The sequence below is a fragment of the Anas platyrhynchos genome, chromosome 5 (genome assembly GCF_047663525.1).
Source record: "Anas platyrhynchos isolate ZD024472 breed Pekin duck chromosome 5, IASCAAS_PekinDuck_T2T, whole genome shotgun sequence".
Classification (NCBI taxonomy): Eukaryota; Metazoa; Chordata; class Aves; order Anseriformes; family Anatidae; genus Anas; species Anas platyrhynchos.
The window spans coordinates 8,775,671-8,799,541 of NC_092591.1; the positions used below are offsets into that span (position 1 = coordinate 8,775,671).

Sequence of the window (23,871 nt, forward strand, 5' to 3'; positions counted from 1 at the left end):
TCTGACATGTATTGTAGCAATAAATAAATAATCACATGGCATTTTATTACACCATCAGAACTCTCTTTGCATGGGATACCAGTGACTCTGGGTGAAGCCAATTCTAATTACAGATAAAAGGTTTGATGCATGAAAAGAAGCTGGTATTTACACCCAATTATCTGAGCGAGGAGAGATAGGGATGCGTTTCCTTTTATCGTTTTCATTAAATTTCTTTTGAAATTAAAAGACTCCTTGACTTTCTGAAGATGCAACAGTCTTTTCAACTTGCCGTCAGTGAGATATAAGTTCAGACACTGGGATTTCTCCCCTCTCCCTCAGCTCCAGCGAGGCATTGCATGGTGCTTGTTCATGCAGTTGCTTGCTTACCATCTCTTCACTGAAGTTTAATCTCCAGGATTTGCATTTCATGTATTTCAGGTCTGAGGCCAGGCACCTCGTATTTGTAAACCAGCTCTGCCTTCACATCAGCTATCATAAATCACTTTGAATGAATGAAACCTCCGTGCCTTTGGGCCCGGTCACAATGGGTTCAGCAGCCTGTGGGTAGATAGGGAGGGGTTACACAGGCCTATTGCATGCTAACAGAAGGCATTTGGACCTAAAAATGCTATTTTTGACCCCGGAAGACCCTCTGTATTTGTCCAGAATGAGAGAACATAGTGAGGGGATAGGAACCATCCAGGTGGACATGTTATCACCAAAAAAACAGCTCTCTTGGATGGGGGAAAGCAGGACCTTAACAGCTCCACATGCTGCTTGCAGTCCAGAAGACCTGGTCTTGGTCACTCTCCTTCCTCCCTTCTGAGCACTCTGAGCCCAGCCTCTTGCCTTGGTCTCAGAATAGGTCTTTCTTCTTTTCTTCACTTCTCCAACTGCAAATTGGGGATGCTGTGCGTAAAGCTCTCTGAAATCCTCTGCAGGGAGGTGCCACAGAAGTGGAAAGTATTAGCTATCAGTATCCTTGTTAATATTCTGCTCGACTCTGAGTGAAGTCACATAATCCTGTGTTTGGGTCATCACTGTTTGTTGCTATGGCAATGTGTGTTATCAGATAGTACAAATTCAGTGTCTGAGGATATCTGAGGAGGGGGAAAATCCTTTGTTTGAATAGACATTTGTGTAGGTGGCAGAAAACTTTGCCAGAAAGAGGAGAATTCACCTTTTTGTCTTGTGTTCTCTGAAATTTGCTGGAATGAGTCAATACGAGCTCCCTCGCTAACCCCCCAAAAGCCGGTATCTCTTACATGATGCACTATTCCGAAATGACTGCACATGCTGGGTGAATTTCCTGCAGTCATATGTGAGTGCATCTGGTAGGATCATTAACACTGGAGCAGAAGACAAATGCAAAGTATGTGCTTGACCATATGGGTGAACGTGAGCTGCTTAAGAGTGTGCACCGTAATGGAGATGGAAAGTCTTACGAGAGAAGATAAGTATCCCCGCATCTCTTTGGTAAGGGATTAAGGCAGTTGGTCTTGCGGGAGTATTCATAGAGCCTAAGGCCAAAAGGGGCAGTTAGGTCACCTAGGCTGACCTCCTGCCTGTTACAGGTCACGGTATTTCATCCAGTGACCCCAGAGCTGAGCCCTGTAACTTGCGTTGAGGCTGCAGCAAAGCTTCCAGCCAGACCAAAGAGGCAAATGCTGCCAGCTTCCATCCCACTTTGTTCCAGTTTGTAAGCACTCTCACTGGCAAGGTGCAACTGGTAAGGGTGGGTGAGGGACAACCAAGCTTGCTGCAGTGGGCTCAAGCCACCAGAACGCTGCTGGCATTGCACTGCCCTGCACCTCAGTCCCTTGAGTCCAAGCTCTGAGGGCTTGAGTCCAATCTCTTTGGGTAGCTCACTGTTCGTTTCTGCTGTTCTCTATTGCACCTTTACAAAATCTGTCAATATTTTTTAAATCTGTAAGTCTCCAGCACATGTAGGTATTCACTGCTGGTCCCATGCATTGGCTCTTCAGATACAGATGGTCCCTCCTGCTATATATTCAGGATCACTCTGATTTCTAGACCTTGCAAATTCCCTGAACAAAGGCTGCAGAAAGAGAAAACATGGTTTGGGTTTTGATAGTGTCTCTATTTGAAGTATTTCATGGCCACGCTCTTATCTCATGCTTAGAGATGAAACACAAGACACACCTTTATTTCCCTTTGGATCTCTGTATTGAGTGCATTCCTCTTCCTTTACCAGATTCTCAGTAAGATTTTAATTCCCTGCTTCACGGAATGCTGATTTCAGACTGAAAGCAGGGAGAAATGTTCCTAAAACCAAGCTGGACAGCTTGAGTTTTCATAATTGTGTCTTTATTTTCAGCTGCTCAGGTAGGCTGTAAAAGCTTGGTAATTCTTGGGGGGAAGCAGCCACGGGCAGGCAGGGCTGATAAGAACTGTTGCCTGAACATCATGCATATACTATTTTTAGCAGGCAAACACCTGCACCCAGCACTAACAGAAGGCTCTGGCAGTGAGAAATCGCCAACTCATGAAAATATGTATGTCTTTGTATGTAAGTATATATGTGTGCATGTGTATTTATATATTTTATATATATATATACATGCATGTGTATGTATACATATATATTTGCCAAGATTTTGTTCTGTGACAAATATTTCATCCTGGAATGGAAAGTTCTAGTGAAATTCTTTACCTATAGAAAGGAATACATGTTGTAGGGTAATTGTGTGTCGTGCTCTAGAAATTTCCTGTCTGCTAAGAAAAAAGATACAGATCTTTTCTTTCTTTCTTTCTTTCTTTCTTTCTTTCTTTCTTTCTTTCTTTCTTTCTTTCTTTCTTTCTTTCTTTCTTTCTTTCTTTCTTTCTTTCTTTCTTTCTTTCTTTTTCTCTTTCTCTCTCTCTCTCTCTCTCTTTATTTTGTAATAGTTTCAAGTCTACAACTCAGACAATAAAGATCATGCTGGGAATCTGAACAGAGAGTTACTATTCCTGAATCTCTTTTACCATGGTGATTTTGCCATCAGAACTGAAACCACCAATTATGGGTCTGAATCATGAAATGAAACAGGATCTACTTTGCTTTTCCATCCAAATCAACAGAACCTGCAAAGCTCTTGGTACTCATAATTGATATTAACATACTCCAAGTCACATCTAAAAATCAAGCAGATACCCAGAAATGCCTAAGTTGTAGCTCATCGGGAGCAGAAATGATGAATTAAGACCTCATTCGCAGGAAGCCACTTTTGGACACTTTCCATGACCAACTCCAAACTACCCCAGTGCAAAGGTGTGTCTCCATATCACTGGGAGTCTGCCCTCACAGACTGCCAGTATTCAGAGCAGATATTACAGACGCTCTTAGGAAAAATGCTGGGGTGAAAAATCAGTATCAGTTCTCCTATGTGCTGGGGCAATGCAGGTGCTACATGTTATCTCACGTGACAAGCTGTTCTTTGCAGACCTCAGCTTTTCTCTTTGCACAGGCCACAGTTCTGATGGTGCAGGATGGTTTAGCAAGTGTTAGACAGACATAATTGTCAGGGCTGTTGAAGGTAAAAACCCCAGACAGGCATAAAATAACACACAACAGACTGCCACATAATTTTAAAAGTATTTAATACATACAAATTCTGTATGTGATAGCCACAATATACACCACTCCCTAGTAAAACTCTACCTAATTAAAAAAAAAAAAAAAAAAAAAAAAAAAAGTTACAATTCTGTAGCTTTATTTCATGCAGTTTCCCTGTTCAGGATTTGTGAGTGTTCATATTGTCCTTTTTTCCCTCTAGATCAACTTTTGATCATTTTGGCCATATGCAATGAACAGTTGGCAGAACGGGAGGGCTCTCAGTTACCCTAAACTCAGAAAAACTTTGTGAATACTTGTGTCCACACTAAGAAGAGAGAAACCTCCTTAGCTTGCAGGGGAAAACTGCAAAATGACCCGAACCACAGCCGACACAAAGACTGTCTACAGGAGATGTTCAAATGACCCAGCCACATCCACATCTCATGATTTATTAGGCACAGGAGTCTTCTGTCACAAGACATGAAGCCCTGGGCAGCTCGGCTCTGCCTCTCTGCTTGTTTTCAAAGCTCTGGGCACACATCAGATGCCAACACAAGAAACTCAGCCCGCAGCCCTCAATTTATGAACCACATCAACAAGGCTGGATTCTTCTCTTACACATTTCTTCCCTGGAATCTCTTCACTTTGAGCCAAATGCAAAGCCTCTGTGGATCTGTTCTGATGCTACCAAGCCTTAGCATCAGCCATCTCCTACTGGGCATCAGATTCTTTTTGCAGGGCTCGTGGTGTCAATGAGTGCCAAGGACAAACCAGAGTAAACCAAGGGGATGCCACATGCTGGAGAGCAAAGCCCCTGGATGCTGCCAGCTCCCCTGTGGGCTGTTCCTAAATGCTGTTGGGTAAGGAGTTTATTCAATCTCCTGTTGATTAGGACATCTCTAGGGTACATTCAAAGAGATATAGGCATTAGGACCCAACAACAGACACAATTTTCAGTCCAGGGCTGGTCAGGAAGCACTGGGGTCTAGTTTGGCAGAACTGATTAGTAAAACCCATAGCCAGCAAGCACCACTCCGACCCCTTTGGGGAGCCTTACTGTCTGACTGCAATACATCAGACCTCTCCTCCTGCCCTAGAAATCCTGCCCTGGCCTTGCTTCATGGCTACGTGCTGTTGCCCTGGGGACCACGTACCCCAGTGTTTTCTGGCACGTCTTCTCCACGCAGCAAGAACATGCCTACAGCACATGCAGGTGACCTGCCCCATGTACTGCTGGAGGTTTCTGGCCTGCTGCTGGCTGCGTGACTTCGGTCTGCTCTCTGCTTGTGTACAGACACGTGGGGATTTTCCAGAAAAAAAATAAATAAATGCCCCTCGCCTGCTTTTGTGCTCCCCTTTGTTGGATCTGTATGGTGCCAGGTAAAGCTTAAGGGTTTTAACTGAGCAAAACAAAAATGATGGCGAAATGAAGCCATGGGTATACAAAGTATGACTGATTGCATGTTTCCTGCAGATACCCGAAGGCAAAATTTTGTTTTTCATTCACCTTGGCTGCTCCAGGATGCCTCCCAGCTCACACGCATCTCAGCCTGGGCCTTTGTGGCAGCACTGCACGATGACACTTGGTCCCTGGTGACATCTTCCCTCTCTCCTCCTCCACTCACTTTTCACCCTCTGGTTCCAGTCCCTGCTTCCTGGCTCCTTTTCCACTTGAAAGCACTCCTCCACCTCTCCCGGCCGTGTCTTCCCTGCTCCTTCCACTCCCCCCAGCTCCAAACCTCAGCCTTTTCTCCCACATCCCACAAAACCTGCATCCTCCTCCCTGCTGGGACAAGCCGTGGGGACAAGCTCCTCTCCAGCCCTCTCTGCTGCAGTCGCACCAGCAGCTCGCTCTCTGAGCCTCTTCCTTCCGTGCACTTTTCTTAGGCTGGGCTCCCTTCTCCAGCTCCCCCCCGCCACCTCCGGGGGAAAAAATCAGCGCTCGCCCTGCCTCCAGCCTTGGGACGCCGACTTCCTCCTCCGCGAGCGGCCGCAGCGGCTTCCTCTGACCGCGGCTGTCCCAGACACTCTGGCTCCGCGGCACACCCTCCACGTGCACAAAAACACTCCACCAGGGCTTTGCTTTCTTCTTCAAAACTCCAGCTCGGCCCCAGCAGCCGTGCTGCTGAGGAAACACCTGTAATGCGTGCCGCACTGCCGGCACGGGCAGCTGGCTGGCTCCACCAGCATCATGACCCGCTGCCTCGCGAGTCCCATCGGGGACCGCAGCACTTGTTCGTGTCCTTATGTGTCCGTGTGTCCTGCTACGGCAGGATACGGTGCCTGTAGGGCCTCCCTGATCTGAAAACTGCATCTGTCATTTATTGCAGAGGGCATTGCAATTTTAAGTGGATCTGCACCCAGCTTGGGGGGAGCTTGCACAAGGGACAGGCAGTATCCAGCTGGAGTCAGTGCCTGTGGACACGCTTGGCCAAGGGCAGCAGGGAAGGGCAGGCGGTGCTTTTTCCAAGAGGCACAAGCTCATCTCTCCTGGGGGAGCCTGGTTTGCCCAGCCATGGTGCTGGGTGCTGTGACTCAGCCCCACGCAGCAGCAGCTTGTGCAATGGAGGGTGAATCCCCCCTGCCAGCTGCTGTTGCTGGAGCTTGCTCGAAGGCAAGCTGCTCCGCAATCAAAGCCACCCCGCACAGGGCTGTCCGGGATGGGGACAGCACCCCTCTGTCCCCGTGTGACCCTGCCATTGCCACAAGCATGGGGACTGCTAACCCGAGTGAAGGTTGCACCATCCCTGATGCCTGACTTGTGCAGCTGCCCACGTGCTTGCTGGCAAAAGGGCAGCCGGGCTCCTGCCTTTGATGCTGCCAGCTCTTAGCCAGCTGCATGTTTTCAGGTCGCATGAACTCAGCAGGCTTGGAACAAGCTGCAACTTGGCAGAGGCGTCCAAAGACAATCCAGAAGTTGCAGGAAGTGCTGTCAGCCTGGGTCAGCCCAGGACTAATTCGGTGCTGGTAGGGGCCACGGTGCTGCCAGCGTCCAGTCTCCCATAGAGAAAGCTATTTTAATCTGTGGCCTGTGGTCACTTCAGCCACCATGATCCCAGATGCTGGAGTCCGAGTGTCATTGGCTAAGCCCAGTTTTAATGTACTTCATTTTCTGCTGTGATTTCACATGGAGACGTTCTGTGGATTTCCTCCTTTCTAAGCAGTGGTTGTGTAACCCCTGGCTTGGGAAAAGTGCCATGTTCCCATCCAAAGCAGCTGTGTTGCAGCAGTGGATCTTGGTGATCCATATTACTTAGATATAGTGTTTGTCATCTGTCTGGACACCCTGTGGTCTGGGGGGAACTCTGTGATGATAATGAGTTAAATGCCTTGACCTCGTTTGGGAATTTTACTGGGGAACATGTGCAGAATTTGGCTAGCGCGGGCAGGGATAGTCATCCTGGACCCTACATTCCTGTTTGCTTAAACTGTAGGTGCTCTGACAAACGCTGTCTGGAAAGCCTGAGCCCAGCTGCAAGCTCTCTGTCTCAAGGAAATGCCGGGTCTACCTACAGGCTGGGCGACTGCTTGGGGAAGCGGTGCCAACCGTGCTTCCCATGCAGCGTCATGGCAAGGAATGTCTGACGCCTTCCCAGAAGAGTGGAAAGTGGAGTGAAGTGCAATCAGGAAAGCAATCTTGCATTTGTTACAAGAATGGCTTGTGCCAGGGCAGCAAAAGGTTTTGAAGACAGTGTGTTGTGTAAAGGAGGACCATGAGGCTGCAGCTGGAAAAGGAGCTTTGTGGAGAGAGGATCGGGAGGAGAGGATCAGGGGAGAGGATCAGGGTGCTTTTTGCTTCTCAGGCAGCAGGTTGAGAAGTGACTTAATAGCTGCAGGTAGGTGATTCCACCTGGAACAGGTCTGCATGGTGTGGTGGGTGCTCTTCCCTCTGAATCCAAGCCCTGTTCCTGGGCACTGTGGAGAAGAAGGCCACATGCAACCATCCTCAGTGTGGGTGTCACTCACGTGGCTCTCTCATAAGAAAATTGGAGTAATACAAGTTTGTGGCTCCTATAGGAGACAGCAGGGAATTTATTGTCCCAAAGGTGTATTCTAACGGAATATTTTTGGTCACTTACTACTGTCCTCTGAGGTCTCAGGATGCTTCCAGTTCACAACATGACAGCGAAAGTCCTGCGGATTGAAGAAGTCTTGAAAATGCTCTCCTGTCTGGCTGATATCCGCCTGATTGGCCTCGCCCGTGCACCTCACATGCTCCAGGAGGGTGCACACAGATTGGTTTCTCCAGAGACAGGCAGCAGGAAGTGCGCGCACGCCTGCGGAGGGCTGGGTGATTCAGCTGGGAGTTCCCAGAAGCAGCCCGTGAAAGGATGCAGCACTTACTGGAAATGCTCAGGTGTCATTTCCCCAGGACGGAGCTTCCGCGTGGGCAGCCAAGCTGGCAGGTTGCTCTCCGGAGCACTCACCGAAGCAGGGTGCAGAGGCAGAGGGTTGTGTTTCAGCAGCTCTGCCTCCTGGACTCAGTCTGAGCAGCCTGTCCCTTGGTGGTGTGTGTCCCTTGGGATGCGAGCAGGGGTGTTTGCCAGCAGCTGGAGGCTAAGGGGGAACGTCTTTTGCAAAGGAAAGGTGAACTGCTTCCTGGGGAAAAGCTAAGAGCTGCCATTCCCTCACTTGGAAGATGAGGACACTGCAGGGAGGCATCACTTTCTCTGAAAGGCCTGGTGGGAATGTGTGTTTACAGACATACAAGACAGCAAATCCCCTTCTGAAGCTTTATAGTATGTAATAGCAAGATAAGGCTGTATAAATGAGGAACACAAAAGCATTTATTGTCCAGGGCTCCTAGATTTACTGCCTGATAGCTGATTTTCTTAAAAAGTTATTTATAGCTTTCAAAGGGCATGCACCATTTTCTGTGCATCAAATCTTTCATTAAGAAATTACTTCTGTTCACTTTGAGCACTGTCTGGACACTATTAACAGTTACAAATGAGGATTTTATACACAACCGCTCTGAACTTTGGTATAACACTGGGAAATCCTGGCCAGGGGGCAGTGGGCCATCCTTGAGCAACGAGTTAAGTGGAAGTGCAACAAGAAAAGTGGTGTAACAGTTGTACATGGCAGTGTTGCCACATCCCCTTTGCCTCTTGGCTCTCACTTACTGAGGGTCAAAGTGATTACAAGGCTTCAAAGCCCCAAACTGTGTTTTCCTCAGCTCAGAGAGCATGGACATGGACTCTCTGCCTTCCTCTGCCTCAGTGGGTTGCAGGTTGACTGCTGGTGTCACCAAGGCACCACTCACCCAAGCCCTCCTCTGCTGCTGATGAACATCGGGCAACAGCAGGATCGGTCCATCCCACTCTTTTATCTGAGATACCACAGTCAAGAAAGGACCAAGATACTCTGCCTAACAAAGTCAGTGGACCCAACACCTGGGTGAAATCTGTGCGTGGCTGCCAGACCAGGTAAGACAACTTAATGGCTCCTCCTGACTGCCAGCAGCATCACGCGTTGGGTGCGTGCTGTGTGTGCCTGCTGCCCCACGGGGCTGCCACCATTTGGGTGAGTGCCTTTGGAGCACCAACAGCACCAGCCAAGTGCTGTCAGGATTTCTTTTTGGGGAGCAGATCCATTTCACCTGAATGATGGGTGACTGCTGGGAGTCTAATCTGAGCCCTAGAGAGAGGGGAAAGACGGCATGCAGATATGGATATCTGCAGGAGGGCCTTCAAAAGCAGGGGGACAGGGTGGGACAAACATATGCACGGGGATGCCAGGCTTTGAGATCCCACCTCGGATTTCCCCTCGGCTCCCTGGGTGAGCATGACCAGGTTTCAGCACCGTTCTCAGATGGCTCGAGCAATCACGTATCCGCGGGCTGGGTTCCCTCTGCACCTCCAACTCCCACCAGTGTCCACGTGGGTTTTTATACTTTTTCCTATTGCTGCTTCTCCCTTCTGCCTCTTTTCTCCCACCGCAGCTGTGGATTTGACTTCTGCTGTTTTTGGTGGGTCTGCTTTTGGAGAGGAAGCAGCCCCCCGTGGGCAGCGCTGGGTGTTCAGCAGCTCCTGCCTCAGACGTGAGCGTGACTGCTGATTTCTATCAGTTGCAGAGCACCACTCACAAGGGAAACTTCTCACGTGTTCTCCTTGGCTCCTCTTTATTCCCAGTCACAGCAATTACGCTGCTGCTTTTTGGCCTTCGTTTGTCCTAAGCTGTTGTGTCTCAAGTGAGTTCTTATTAGCACTTCCTTCTCTGAAAAGGAGTGACTGCAAAATAAGCCAAGGGTCATTTCCCTTCCCTGGGGACCAGGAGACGTCCTGGCTTTTAAATCAGGCTCCATAAATTTTAAGCCTTAGCACCTCATGTGCTTTGCCTAGAGTGGGGTGGAGGTCCCTGCAGAGAGCACGAGGAAAAGAAACTCTGATACAACAGTGCATTGCTTCAGCAAATATTTTTAAGATATCTGAGAAAAACCACAGCACAGAACAGGGGAAAACCAGTGATCATTAACAGATACCCACTGCGGGTAATCAGAAGAAGAAGTGGAAGGAGGAAGTGACCATTTTCTATTTCTTGCCTCATCTTTCATTGCAAATCATCCTGCAGGGTGGGCATCAGCAGGTGGAGTTGCTAAACATCAACTGGCAAAAAAGCTGCCAGTAATCCAAATGCTGTTGTTGGAAACAAGCAAGAATAGGTTATGCTACAAGTGATGAAGGTACGTTTTTAGATTGAAAATACTCCTGATGCCTGCAGTGCTCACTGTAAGCCTGGGGACAAGGATTTAGGCTAATGTGAGAAGTTTCAAACTTCTCCAGTCCACAGGAACCCCAAATTTCCCAGCATAAAACCTGCCTTCTCAGCACTTTCCATGGGTTTCTTTAACCCATGCCGATTCTTTTTGCAAAGGATTCTAATGGGAAAAGCCACCAGTGATCAAGGTGACCCCTAACAAGTGATGTTGGGTGTATGTGTCAGTGGGGTGACATGGCAGGGAGGTCAGGAGCTGTGCTGGCTGGCTGATTTCAGCGGTCAGCATGATATTTGTACCTCAAGGTGTTCTGGTCCTTCAGTGGAGTAACCCCCTAATCACTGTGTTCAGCTCCTAAGGGCAGAAACAAGGGTGAAGTCAAGAAGTTCCTCTCTGCCCCTTCCCTTTCAGGAGGGGTCAGTACTGGTGGCTGGAGGGATGCTACCCCAGGGCGAGCCCCTCACTGAGGCAGCACTCCTGGCCCAGGTCAGCACTGGAGTTTAACCCAGTTTCTGGGTTGAAGCCAAAAGGTTCCCCATGACCCCTCACTACCAAGTCCCATCGATGTTAGCAGAAGCTTTTCTCTTCTCCAGCAAGCCAGTTCCTTCTCTCGGGCCTCTGTTTTCATCTCCTTTCAACAGTGAAACAACAGCATTGTTATAAGTGGCACACTCGGGGCTCCCGAAATAAGTCCAACTTTCCAAAATCCATGAGCTGCTTACTGAGATTTCCACACAGTCCAGACCTGCAAAGCAACTCACCCCCCTCAGAGAAGAAGCTCACAGGTGGGAGATGAGCGTTTCCTGAGGGCTCTTTCACTCCATCCCAGAACGGACCTCCTGCAGAACCGTGGCAGGACAGCGGCCTGGTGGTTTCACCCCCAGGTTGAGGTGAGTCCACCAGCACCACACCAACCGGTACAACCCACAAGGTGGGTGTGTGGGATGGTCCTACCAGAGGAGCCACACCTGAACACAAGCTGCGGGTGGCATTCAAGCCCACTTCTGCCTGAAAATCTGAGTGTTGCTCGGGGTATGGAGCAACCTACGTATAGAGAAAACCTGCTGCCGTCTTCTCTGGCAACCGATGGGGCTATGGGTGAGGGTGTGCCACAGAAAGAGGGAGAAGGCAGGGAATCAGAAGAATATTATTTCTTGATTTCTGTGCTGCAATTAAGAAAGGGTTGTGTTTTTCGTTTTCACGTGCCTCAACTCCCACCAGCTGCATGCTCCCACCCACAGCATGTGTGCCGTGTTTTTGTTACGGCTGTAGCCTCAGGTAGCATGGAATTGGGGCCAAGCATACATTAGTAAAATTAGAAGAAATATCATCTGACGGGTCTGGACGGTGCTGTGGGCAGAGCATATTTGGCAAGACTCTGCTTCCTTCGCAATCCAGCCCAGAGACAGTCCTTGATCCTATCTGAACACGGACTGAACTTGCAAAACGAGTCCCAGCTTGCGAGCTGTGAGTCAGGGATGTCTTAAACACTGCCTCAGCATCCAACACCAACAAGCTCTTTTTATCTTGTTCATCCTGCTTAAATAAATGCAGCAAGCCCTCATGTTAATAGAGCAGCCTTGAAGGCATAAGTCTGTTTTTTTCACAGCCTCCAGCATTTGTCCCTCTGCATTTGGCATTTTTTGACCCAATAAAATGCTTTCTTCTGCTCTCTGGGCCCAGCTAACAGGGCTGCTCAGAGGTACTGGTTTGAAACCTACCTCTACTCCATATGGCCACGTGCATGTTCCTCACTGGTGAGCCAGGAGGATACACTGACACCAATGGGTTTCTCTATGCAGCAGACTTTGAAGGATGCGAGTCTGTACTCAAAAGCGAGTATACTTTCCAACCTCTTGCGAGTGCCATCCTATAATGGAGAGCCTCCTTTGCAATTCAGGAGATTTCATAAATTGCCTGTCAAGATGGGCAGGAGTCTGTGGAATACCCTGCGGTGCCCCTGGATGGTATTTGAGAAAAACTAATTGGAAATTTTGCATTTGGGAACCATTTGCTGAAAAACATCAGATGAGAGGAAGATAAGACTTACCCTGATCTCTTCCAGAAAATCCCACCTGGTAATGCTATTGCAATGGCTTGAGCTGTCTTTGTCCAAGTTCCTGGAGCTCAGTGAGGAACTGCATATATAAATGCACTAAGGAATAAGGACTGCAAAGCTGCATTTACCTCTTTACTAGAAGATGGAAAGAGAAAACTTTACTTACCTGGGAAGCAGGGGAATTTAAGGCAGAGGTTTGTAGTGACAGAGATCAGAAAGCATGGATTTATTTATTTTTTATTCAAATACAGAGCAATGCAGAGACAAAATGCTGATTAAAAAAAAATATATATATATAAAAGGAATGTGACTGATGCTTTCATAATCTTGATTTATATTGCTTCAAAAATGAGCACAAGACAAGAGAATACATGAGTCCTGGAGAGTAATAAACAAACTGCAGTCCTATGTTGGGAGAGAGACAGCCGTGCTCCCATGTACTACAGATGTACCAGGCATCATACTCCTATGTACCAAGAAAGACACTTCCAAATCTGAATTTCTAAGAAAGGAAGAGAAGGGTCAGACTGGAAATGAAAATACAGGCAGCCTGAAACTGGATTTTATCTTAGATGTATTTTACTCCTCTTTCACAAGACAGTGCAATGCAGACTTCATGCCCCTTTTCTCACCTTCCCTTTGTTTTGCAGTATCACTCATTGCTCTTTACATGTCAGTACTGCCCACTATCAGCACAATGCACATTCCTTTAACAAACAACACCATTCCCCCTCTCATGGGCTTAGGATGAATTATTTCAGTGATATCATTCAAGGGCCTTAAATATATTGGCTTTAGAGCTATTTTTACTTGCAAGTGCTAGAGCCAGATCTTTGATGTTTCATTTGGGTTCAGGGCAAAGTACAGAACACATCAAAATAAGCAAGAGGTGGTGGTTTTGTTCTAAGTGTTACCAGAAGCCAGGGTGCAACCCAGAAGAGGAAGGGAAGGGGATTGCCAAAGATTTCCGTTGGATACTTATTCTCTCCAGGGTTTGTAAAACTGTCCTGTAACACTCTTAATCCCTCCTCCAGCAGGGGAGTAGGATATCACTGAAATCTTCACATTCTCCTGCAAGCAGAGGCTTTAATGCAGCCCTTTGTTAATTGTCTCTGCAATTATTTGATTTTTCAGGAGAAAAAAAAAAAGTGGTCAGTTTTATGGAGCCTGAAGGCTTGGGGAAGTTATCCAACGTCCCCTTGTGCTCTGCCTCTCATCCAGCATTTCAACAGGCATGGACTAGTCCACATCCAGGCATCACTTTGCAAGATGTGCCAAGGGAGCTGAGTGCTGGAGACCATGGCTCAACAATTTGCCAAAGTCAGGGTGAAGGGAAGGTAACAACTGGACTTAAAGTTGATGCTTGCATGGCTCTGCAAGCAGCCTCTCAAGAGGCCTGAAGACTATCCAAGATGCCTGCTGCTTGAGGGTGCCCTTGCCAATGTCATGCAAAAGGCCTGGGGGTTCCCCCCATATTTTCTGGGATGTCTGTGGCTTGTACAGACAATGATTTCCATCCAGCACAAACTGAAATCATCCTGGGAGCATGCCCTGGTAGATGTGCTGCCTACTTTCTGTTTCAGCTAAGGAATTTTACTTACATTTTATTGCATCTTTCAGCATGTGGGGAGACACATCAATATCTGGAGTTATTTCAAGGAGAATACATATTAGAAGTAGCCCACTATAAACCTATTATGTCTAACATGCAGATGTAGAAAGCAGAAGAAATTTTATAAATATATATGTATATATAAATATATATATAAAGAGAAAAATGAGAAGAAAATCCTATAGATGTCTTTTTAAAGGAAGAATATTCTGAAAAAAACTATAGAGGAAAAAGAAGAAAAGGTTGGACAATGAAAACAATTCAGAAACGTGTAGGCAAGGGAAATACACAGTTAAGCAAGATGGTGATGATGCTAAATTGGGAGGAGTTTTGAATGTTATTGAACAGAAAAATTACCCTGTGGCACCTACAGAGATTAGCAATGTGGGCAGGAAATAACATAATAAAACTGGAATAATATAGGCTACCGGCACTCAGGAAAAAACAACCCTGAAGGACACTCAGAAACAGCCATGTAAGGAAAGGCTCAGAGGTTATATAGGCATATAGCTTACATGCAACTTCTGGCAGCCAGCTTGCATTGCAAAAGGCCCGTGCCATTCTCAGTGGGCATCGCACTAACCAACCTGGCTTAGATACAGCTGGAAGGTTGCTGCTAATTTCTTGGCATCCCATTACTAAACACTGTAAAATCAGAGGCCTCAAAGAAGGGTAGCGACATGATCAGATCACTTGGTGTGGGTTTGATTTATGAAGATTAAGTGATGCTTAGATATGAGCTGGAGAAGAGATAAGAAAATAGCAGACATGAGTCTACAAGTACCTGAAGGATGTAGGCAGGGTCAGATAAATATACTTAGAGAGAGAGAAAATAAGGTGTGATATGAAGAAGGCAGAATTTGCTACCAGTATTAAGAGTAGACAAGACTTATATGTACTGTCTTAAAGAAAATTGTCTTTCATGGGACCTATCAAGTAGCAGAAAATGTTCTGCAGATATGGCTTTGCTTGTGTAGGGTGATAGATAGGAGCTGCAGTTCAGACTTAAGAGTCAATGCTTCATCATGAAATGTGAGTTTTAGAAGTGATTTCATTTCTGCCATTAATACAGTGAGCATGAATTGGCTGACAAATTTATCACCTATTTCAGATCTCTGAATTTCCTCTGCAGAGTGTGTGTAATGAACAATCAGATGAAAGCCAAGAGACTAAGAACTAAAAGTTACCAAAATCATTAAAGAAACAGCAAAGAAATATGAAGAGAGGAATGTATTCAAATCAGCACAGAGGGACAGATGGTACATACCCAAGGGTATTAAAGGAATTAGCTGAAAAACTCTTAGGCCCATTATCCATTATATCAACTGCTCCTGAAGAACTGAGGAAGCCCCTGATGACTGACAGAGGGAAAACTTTATGCTTCTCTTCCAAAATGGGAATTACAGATCAATTAACTTTATATCATTTTCAGGTGAAACTTGGTCTCTAATAATCAGAAATTATTATTAGATGTTCTGCAGGAAGAACAAAACAGAAATGTACCACACACAAAGACAGATCATATTAAGAAAAGCACTTGCATCCAAGTGGAAGACTCTACAGCTGGATTATACAATGTTGATGGGAGGAGGAAAACCACAGGGTGTGTGTGCTGGGTGAGGGGAGTGAAGAATAAGCAGCTACTTCTCCATCATGTGGGCTAGAATATAAGCCATAGTGGGCCATGCTGGTGGGAGGAGAGGGGGGATGCAGTCCCTTGAGTCACTCAGTAAATTTGCCCTTAAGGGTTTCATTCACTGACAAGACAACTGGTTGTACAGGCAGCTCTCCTGCAAAGAGCTCTTGATTTCAATAAGTTATTTTATTCAGTTTCTTCAGACGTATTATTCCTGATCCATCCCTAAAGGATACCATGCAGACACGGTTGACTTTAACAGTGGTTGGACTGGACCCAAAACTGAACAAGAAAGATGTAGGGTGGATACAGAGAATAACAATGAAAGAGATTAAAATCTGCCCTTTCAATAGAAAGTTGAGTATGCTTGTAAATATTGCCACGTTCACTTGGGCTCCTTGGGAACTCCTGCTGAGTTGGACGTTATATTCATCTGCAGTAGCACTGAAGAAGGGGTAGAAAAATATGTCAATCAAATTTAAAGATAACACCCAGCTGGAGTGAGAATTGCAAATCATTTAGAAGCACCATCCTAAAGGGATTTCAATAAATGAAGAAAGGAACATAGTGGGAATAACAAGAAATTAAACAAACATGAGAGCAGAAACATCCACGGGATAACAACTCTCACTGAAGAGAGGTGAAAACAGTAAGCCAGAGGCTATGGAGAGCAGTAATTCATTCAGAAAAGGCCCCTGGATGAAAATGTTCATGGAAATCTACAACTGACAATTCATTAAAAAAAAATGGATCCATCCACTTTTGAAGTGCTAATAGAATACCACTTAGGGCAGGGCCTGCTGAAAAGAGTGCAGGCAAACAGGTAATGTTATAGATTAACTGGTATAGACGAGGGTGGAAGGGATGACCTATTTACTATGAAGATCAAAGGAAATAAACACACACATAGCCTAGAAAAAAAGGGAGGCAGCAAGGTATAGTCTGATATAGAGACAAACCTTCCCATGAAAGAATGCTGCTGAGTGGGAGGGAGAACCAGGGCTCATCAGTTAGCAATGGTGGGGCTACACACACACAGGGCCACACTCAAACAAGGAAAGAGAGCAATGATCTGAAGACTTGACAAGACATCTAGTAGAACTGGCTCTGAAGAGACACTGCTGTCCGGAAGAATAGTCTTTATAGCCTCCATATAAACAAACGGCTTTGGTTTTGGGATTGGTTCTTCACCTTCACGAAGTGGTCCACTGGCTGACTCCAAATTCAGAACATACTTACACAATTAGTTTTCAACAATGTACCAGTAGAGATGAAAATGAAAGGAAAATCAACATACAAGGAAAGGGTGTCACTGTGAGTAGAAGTAAAGTAGCTGCAGAAAAAGGTGGGACATCCCAGTGGCTTGGCATTAGACCAGTCCACATGTGTGCAACCAGAGATGGGGCAATACAAATCTGTGGTAGACGAAGAAAAGGATACAAATTATTACATGCAGATGCCCAATCCTCAGCACAAAGACTGTAAATGTCCATTGCAGCAGTTTTACTTATTTCCCTTTCTTGGGGACTAATTCACATGGGACTCACCTCCTTCTAGATATCCCTGTGGTAGTACCTTGCTTCTCCAATGTGGGAACTGGAAAAAAAGCTATCCTCCACTTCCATACCTCAAGGACTGAAGTCTTGTTTGATCACAACTTCGTTGAGATTCTCGCCACAGACAGATTAACCTTATTCTTGAATCCTAGCCTTATCCGTCATCTCTTGGTCATCTCTCCTTCCTTTGTGGATAACACTCTACCTGGGAAAAGATGAAGTGCCCTGTTGGGAATCTCAGTGGTCACCTTACAAAACATCTGCACCATACTTTCTATCACTGCCTCCATTTTTCTGTGTTGACTGCCCACCAGCTTCTGGCTGGGATTCACAGTACAGGGCATGATCCAGCAACCATAAAAAGTACATGGTCCATCTATCCAACCTGCCACATTATTCTTCTCTTTAGCATAAGCCATCTCTCAGTCTTTATCAATGTGGGGCTTTCAGGAGCCTATGGCAGGATGTGTTTGCAGCAGGCTCTCTGCTCTTGAATTTGCACCCAGTAGAGACACACCTCATTCTTATCTGATCCCCATCAGAAGTGGCAGCTCTTCACCTCTCTGCTCAGGCTGCGCAGCTCACAGCAGACTGAGGAATTCCTGGCAATTCTTGGTGGAAAGGCTTTCACTACTTGTAATCTAAGCGATACGAAATCCGCCTACATGTTTGGGAGGGTGACAGCACATTATAATCATACAGCATCACTTGAGTGCCTGTAACAGTGGCTGTAGCAACACTAACGGAAGCTCTGAAGGAAGGGAATGAGAAATTCACTCCCACCACTTGACTCATGTGGGTTGCTGCTTAGATACAGGTTGAAGCAGCCGCTGAAGTCATGGGTGTCTGTGGGCTGCCGAGTTTCTAACTTGATGTTTTATGGGGCTGTGTCTATCAAAATATTTGGGATCTGCTCATCTCTGGTTACTGTACCGGTTTCAGAAGCATGTTTTGGCTGCACAGTAGCCACAGAAAGGCACTGTCTTTCTCAAATGCTAGCTGCGAGTTAGTTGTATTTTGAGCATGGTTAACAGGGAGAGGCCATGCAAGTACGACAACTGTGAGTTGTTGAAAATAGCTTTTAAGGGGCATCTCAAGGCTCCAGGATTGCTATTCTGACTGGACAATGTGGTGCTTACATAAGTATTGTTTCAAAGAAACAATCGTGAAGGGAATAAACAGATATGTGAACAATTGTTGGATTTGGGACTAGTAATCAAGGACCAAAAATGAATATTATATTTTCAAAGGAAATGTTATGTTGTCTAATCTTCAAATCACACTCCAGTTCAGTTTTACTAAATGAGAGGAAGTGCAGGCTGGTGGCTGAGGTGGTAGGGCAAGTAGTCTAGGGTCAGTTCCCAGTTCTAGCCCAGAATTCCTGAGCCCAAGTTATTTAAACCTCCTACCCTTATGTTCTCCAGTTCCCTGCCAGTAGATAAGAATAATGAAACCTTTCTCCACTTTTCTGTTTTATCTACTAAAAAATTGAGGGAGCTGGAGAACAGACAATATTAAGACATACAGGCTCCAGCACAATTGAATACCTGATCTTGATTGAGGATTCTGCTAAAATATACATTATTGTTATTCATACTAATTTCAGCTTGACATCTGTCCTGTTGTACTCTCTTATGCAGAGCAAGATTACTACAGAAAACTAGTGTTATGTAGCATTGCTAACTAGATATTACATGGGACTGTCTCTATGGTTTATAGAAGCATATATATATGTCTAGGTGTGGGCAAGGACTGAATGGCTTATCAGGAGACCAAGCCTTGTGATGGAGAGTTTATTGAGGTTGAATGTAAGGTCGAAGATCATTTGTTCATTTTCATAGAATGGCTCACAGAACTAGCTGTTCATCTAGGCCATGAGTGGGTAACGTATATGTAAAACTAATGTAGGTAATTGATCAGATTGGGTACTAATTGCAATGCAAGTCAGTTTTAATTCATAATATATCTGTTCCACATTTTGCAAGCTAGACTAAAAGTGTAAGATATACCATTTTCCAAATCATGGTGAGTCAGTGATAGAGTATTTAAAACTTCCTATTCAGGTGAGCAGTTATCCCTTCATCATATTTCAAATTTATGATCTTCCTTCCTGCCTTTAATTGTCATCGTTTTCCTGAGGAAATCAAAACAATACGGTATAAAGCAGTCGTTCTGTTGTACATAATGCATATGATTTGCTGCTTACTATTTTTTTACCTATCTAAGGCTAAGAACACAATGTTCACGTGCCATGGGACTGAGTCAGTGCTGTGATAGTAGTGAGTCTGCTGCCCGGCTGGGTTATTTTGGCTTGTTCTTCAAAGTGTCTGAGGACACCTAGGGCCACAACCAGGCCTTTAGTCATCTCATACAACCTCAGCTTAATCCATATTAGGCACCACAGTCATTGGAAAGACAACTCTGCAGAGCAATTCTTCTTGCAGCCCTGCCTTAGTCATTATAGGAGCGTTGGAAATAGATAGTTTCCAAACAATCAGGGCAATTAACCCTTCTTGTTGGAGAGCCTTTCACAGCAGGACTACCTGCAAAGGAAAAAATCTCTGCAGAGGTGCAAAGGGGTTCACATATACCTGTACCTGCACCTGTCAGGCTCAGCTTATCCATCAACTATCCTGCTGTTTATACAGTCACAAGGAAATAGCCTGATAGGGACCTAGGTCCTTCCACCCAAAACAATCCTGTAAGGTCCTATACAGCTTTGAAGTCCATAAATAGAAGCCCAAAGTACATGCCTAGGTGTCTGCTGTGCCCACACACTCAGCCTTCTGTGGTGACTGAGTTGTAGACATTTATGAGATTAATTCCCCTCCATCCGCTCACAGAAGCTAATAAGGAAAGACAGTTTAAAACTTCACAATTTCAGTGTATTCTTAGCCATCCAGCATGAATTTATTTTAATAAATGGGATGGAAAGAGAGGTCTCAGTGTCTGCAAACCAGGAGTTCTTGGCAATGCTGATGTGCCTCTTTCAATTTATATCCTATACATGTCACTTTCTGTTCCTGTTAGCAGCCTGACAGGTGACCTGACACAGAGCACAATGAGGACCATGGGTTTTGGATAAGTTCTGTGATGAGCTCACTGAGCAGAAATGATGGTATATTTATAAAGCATGAGATTTTCTGTCAAGCTGGAGAAGCTGTGCCAAACTTTGAACTACCTCAACATTACTTCCATTGACAAAGTATCTTTTAACATTATGCCCCATCTGAATTTTTCATTGAGACTGACTTAATCGTCCTTCATAAACTGCTGCAATAACAATCTCATATTTTATAACAAAAAATACATTTTTTCTTTGCATTTGTAGATTATTCCAGTCTGTACAGCAAGGTTCTCATGGCTGCAGCTTCTTTAAAGAAATAAAAAGACATACGGGAAATAGAGTTGGAAATATTGATTTTTTTTAAGTAGTCAAATGTTGAATCACTACAAAACATGCACTGTGCTCTTAAACCTGCTGCCAAGGAGAGTGAGAAAGCAGACGTTTTTCCCATGTTTGTCTGTGTCATCTTCTCATAGTGTCTGTTCTACAAACAGCACTGGATGTGTATTGGATCTCCAACAAACCTGCAGACTGAGCTCTCATGTAAACCAAAGGCAAGACAAAGTCCGGCTGGGCAAAGGTCTCCAGCTTGTACTCCCCAGGCAGATGGGACAGCTAAGAGTGAACCATCTAATCGACAGGCATAATGTCTGTGGCCACTGAATACTAATTTCTCCTTGTTAGCTCTCTGAATGTCTACATTTTCAACAGATTCTTGCGGTCAGCAGTTGAGTTGCAAAACCAAATCCTTCCAGGGGTGAGCATTTCTGTTGGCTCATATAAAGTTTGTTTTCCCTAAGCGCACGTGGCAAAGCACCATTCACTTTCCCCTCATTTGCCCCCAAAGACCTTGACAGTGAGTGTTGAGGCACGCAGAGATTTATGAGATTTAAATTGCAATTACAGCTCATAACATACAGATTCAAATTAATACACCTCTTTCCACTTTATAGTATAATATATTTTGTTTTCAGAATGTCCTAAATAAAGTATCTTCCTGGAGTCTCTGCTGCTCCCATCTGCTACTTTTAAGATGCTGCAGATGAGTTTTTCCAATTGGTTTCAACATCTTATGCTGTGGCCAGCTGATACCAACTGGCATCAGTCCATTACAAATTTGGAAATATGTCAGTCTATACCAGCTGAAATTATAGCAAAGTTCTAGTTTAAAATATAGTTAACATCTTTTGAATGCTTTCCTGAACAATGCTAGTAAAGGTTTATCTCCGTTTCTGTCCTCTTTAAGGCATATGTATAAAAGTTAACAACTTGGGGAAGATGAAAGAGGACAGGTCCTGTCCCTACTCAATCTTTAAGGCAAACACCCTTTGTAAAGTCATGGTAGGAAAGACTGATTTTCTGTAAGACCAGTGGAGTAGAAGAAAATAATTTACCATTTTTAAGAGGCTCTGAAAACAGAGCTAAATTCAAAGCATTGAAACAAATCTTTCTGGCCTCAACAATGCTGCTGTTTAATTTATTCACTGTAAACACATGACTCGACTGATTTAATGCTTCTGCTGTTCTCTGTGATTTTGTTGAATGAGATGACCCTGATTTGCTGCCTGTTCAAAGAAGTTTTGCCTATTAAATGACTTCCAAATGTTCACCTTGGGCTGTGTGAGGACATTACTGATAGGCTCGCATAATTCCTCCCCTTGAAGTGCCAGTCTAACTGTATCAAAAAGAAGTGCACACACAGCTCTCTCATGTCCCCGTGTAAATTACTGCGTCGCCAGAGCTTTGTACTTGCCTGGAGTCACCACACACTGGCGGTCCCTTGTGTGGTCTCTTTTCTACACCCTGATGTTCCCCATGGGACGTTGTGGGGGGTCTGTCAGAGACCAGTAACATTTTGGGATGGGGCAGCTACTAATCTCCAGTGTATCCTCTCTCACCCTGCGTTCATTTATTCAGGGTGTCTTTGGGACAGATGCTGAGACAGAGCAGGGCTCATGATAGGGATTGCAAACTGGAAAAGCAGAGGCAGAAATTGGGCTCCCAAATCTCAGTAAAGTGTGCCAGCTGTGGGAACAGTTTCAGCACAACAAAAGCCACTTTCCCAGCTGAGCTCACTCCAGTGATAGGCAGCATGATATAAACTTGCAGCAATCCAGGCTGGGATATATCCTGACTTGCCTATAGTTAATGATTTAACAGAAAACATGGATCGTAACTGACTACTTTGATAAAATCAGAAGGATTGAACAAGAATGTAAAGGCTGGTGAAACTGAAACACGGATAAAGAGGGGGTTTGTCAAACATGGGAGATGATGCACTCGATGAAATGGACCTCATCCAGAAAGTTGGGTCACTGAGATTGACTGCAAAGGATGTCCCAGTGTCGTGTAGTCCCTGTTATGCAAGACCAAGATATAGTGCTTCAGCTGTGCAACAAATGGGGTTTATCACAGCTGCTGTCCTCCCAGGGTCAATGCCAGTTCCTTCCCTGAGTGCAGGAGCCCCTTTTGGGTGCTCTCAGAGTGCTTTAGGGCAGCATGCCCATCACAGACCCCTCCTCATGCACCCTGGCACCACCCCAACAGTCCCTGGAGCATCCTACCTCTTCCTTCTCCCACCTGGAGAGGTGCCTGCTGCTCTGAGGAAGCCAGCTCCTGCCTTTTGGGGAAGGACACAGGTACGAGGGAGATGAAAGAAAGCACCAGTTCTTATATTCCCACTTCTGGCCATCAAATGACCAGAAGTGAGAATATAAGAACTGAGATCTTTCTCCTTATCCCTCTGCTCTGTAATGCCACCCCATTTTCCCTTTGCACTTTCCTGGTGCCCTCAAGGCAATAAATATTCTTTATAGGAGCACTGTCTGCCTCAAATTTCCTTTTTGGCATCAGCTGAGCTGACCAGTGTGAAATTCACAGGTAAATTCTGACATTTTAAAAAACTTATTTCTTAAGCCATAAACCTTTAAATCTCGATCCCAGTTTCGGTATCTCTAAAAGCATGTTTGGGGCCACACATCTCATAAAAGTCAGGGTTTCCGAGAGTTAAGTGCTCAAATAAAGCAGATCTGCTGATCCACTTTTTTGTCTCTATCTCTATATGCCTTCAGCTTGTCTGCCAGGCAGCGTGCTTTCTACTTTTCAGCTTCTCTGGAGATATCTGAAATCAACTTCAGCATGAGTGGGGAAAGCAAGAAGGAAGCCATTTGGGAAGTGGGGATCTCAACACAGGCATGTTACTGTGCTGTTTTTAAGCAGCAAAATATAAAGCTTGAACGTCTCCTCTGCACATGCCATTTTGAGTGTGTTGGAGAAAATATTTTTTTTCTTATATATAAAGCAAAGAAAGCTCTGGGAAGCCGCCAGCTCCCTCCAGATGACATAAAAATGATAGAACCTGGAGAGAATAAGCTAAACCCCCGGAGCTGTGTGAAATAGTATAATGCGGGGCATGGCTTGAGCAGTAGAAGTCTCCTCCAAAGCAGTCTGAGGATGCCAACATGCAAGGTCATGCTGCTGTTAGTCATCCCGTTAGACGTCCCTCTGGCCAGATCCTACACATAAAGCACTTCTGCTAAGTTCTGGGCTGAAAGTGTCGTTCAGAAGGCATTTAACACACCCCTTCTGACCACGGAGAGCACTGCTGGCCAAGTGAAGTGTCCCACAAGTGTCCTCAGTGTCCCACAAGGGCTAACCTGAACCCAGAAGCGAACGGCAGCACTGG

The 23,871-nt window shown here is 45.4% G+C and overlaps 1 protein-coding gene across 1 annotated transcript in view; it reads left to right on the forward strand.

Moving 5' to 3' along the window:
- Positions 1-7,741: 7,741 nt before the first annotated feature.
- The window catches only part of GPR132 (G protein-coupled receptor 132), an 85,779-nt gene continuing 69,649 nt past the window's right edge, over positions 7,742-23,871 (forward strand). The window contains exon 1 of the mRNA XM_038180411.2: positions 7,742-8,967. The gene's annotated coding sequence lies outside the window, so the exon portion shown is untranslated. The remainder of the gene's footprint in view (positions 8,968-23,871) is intronic.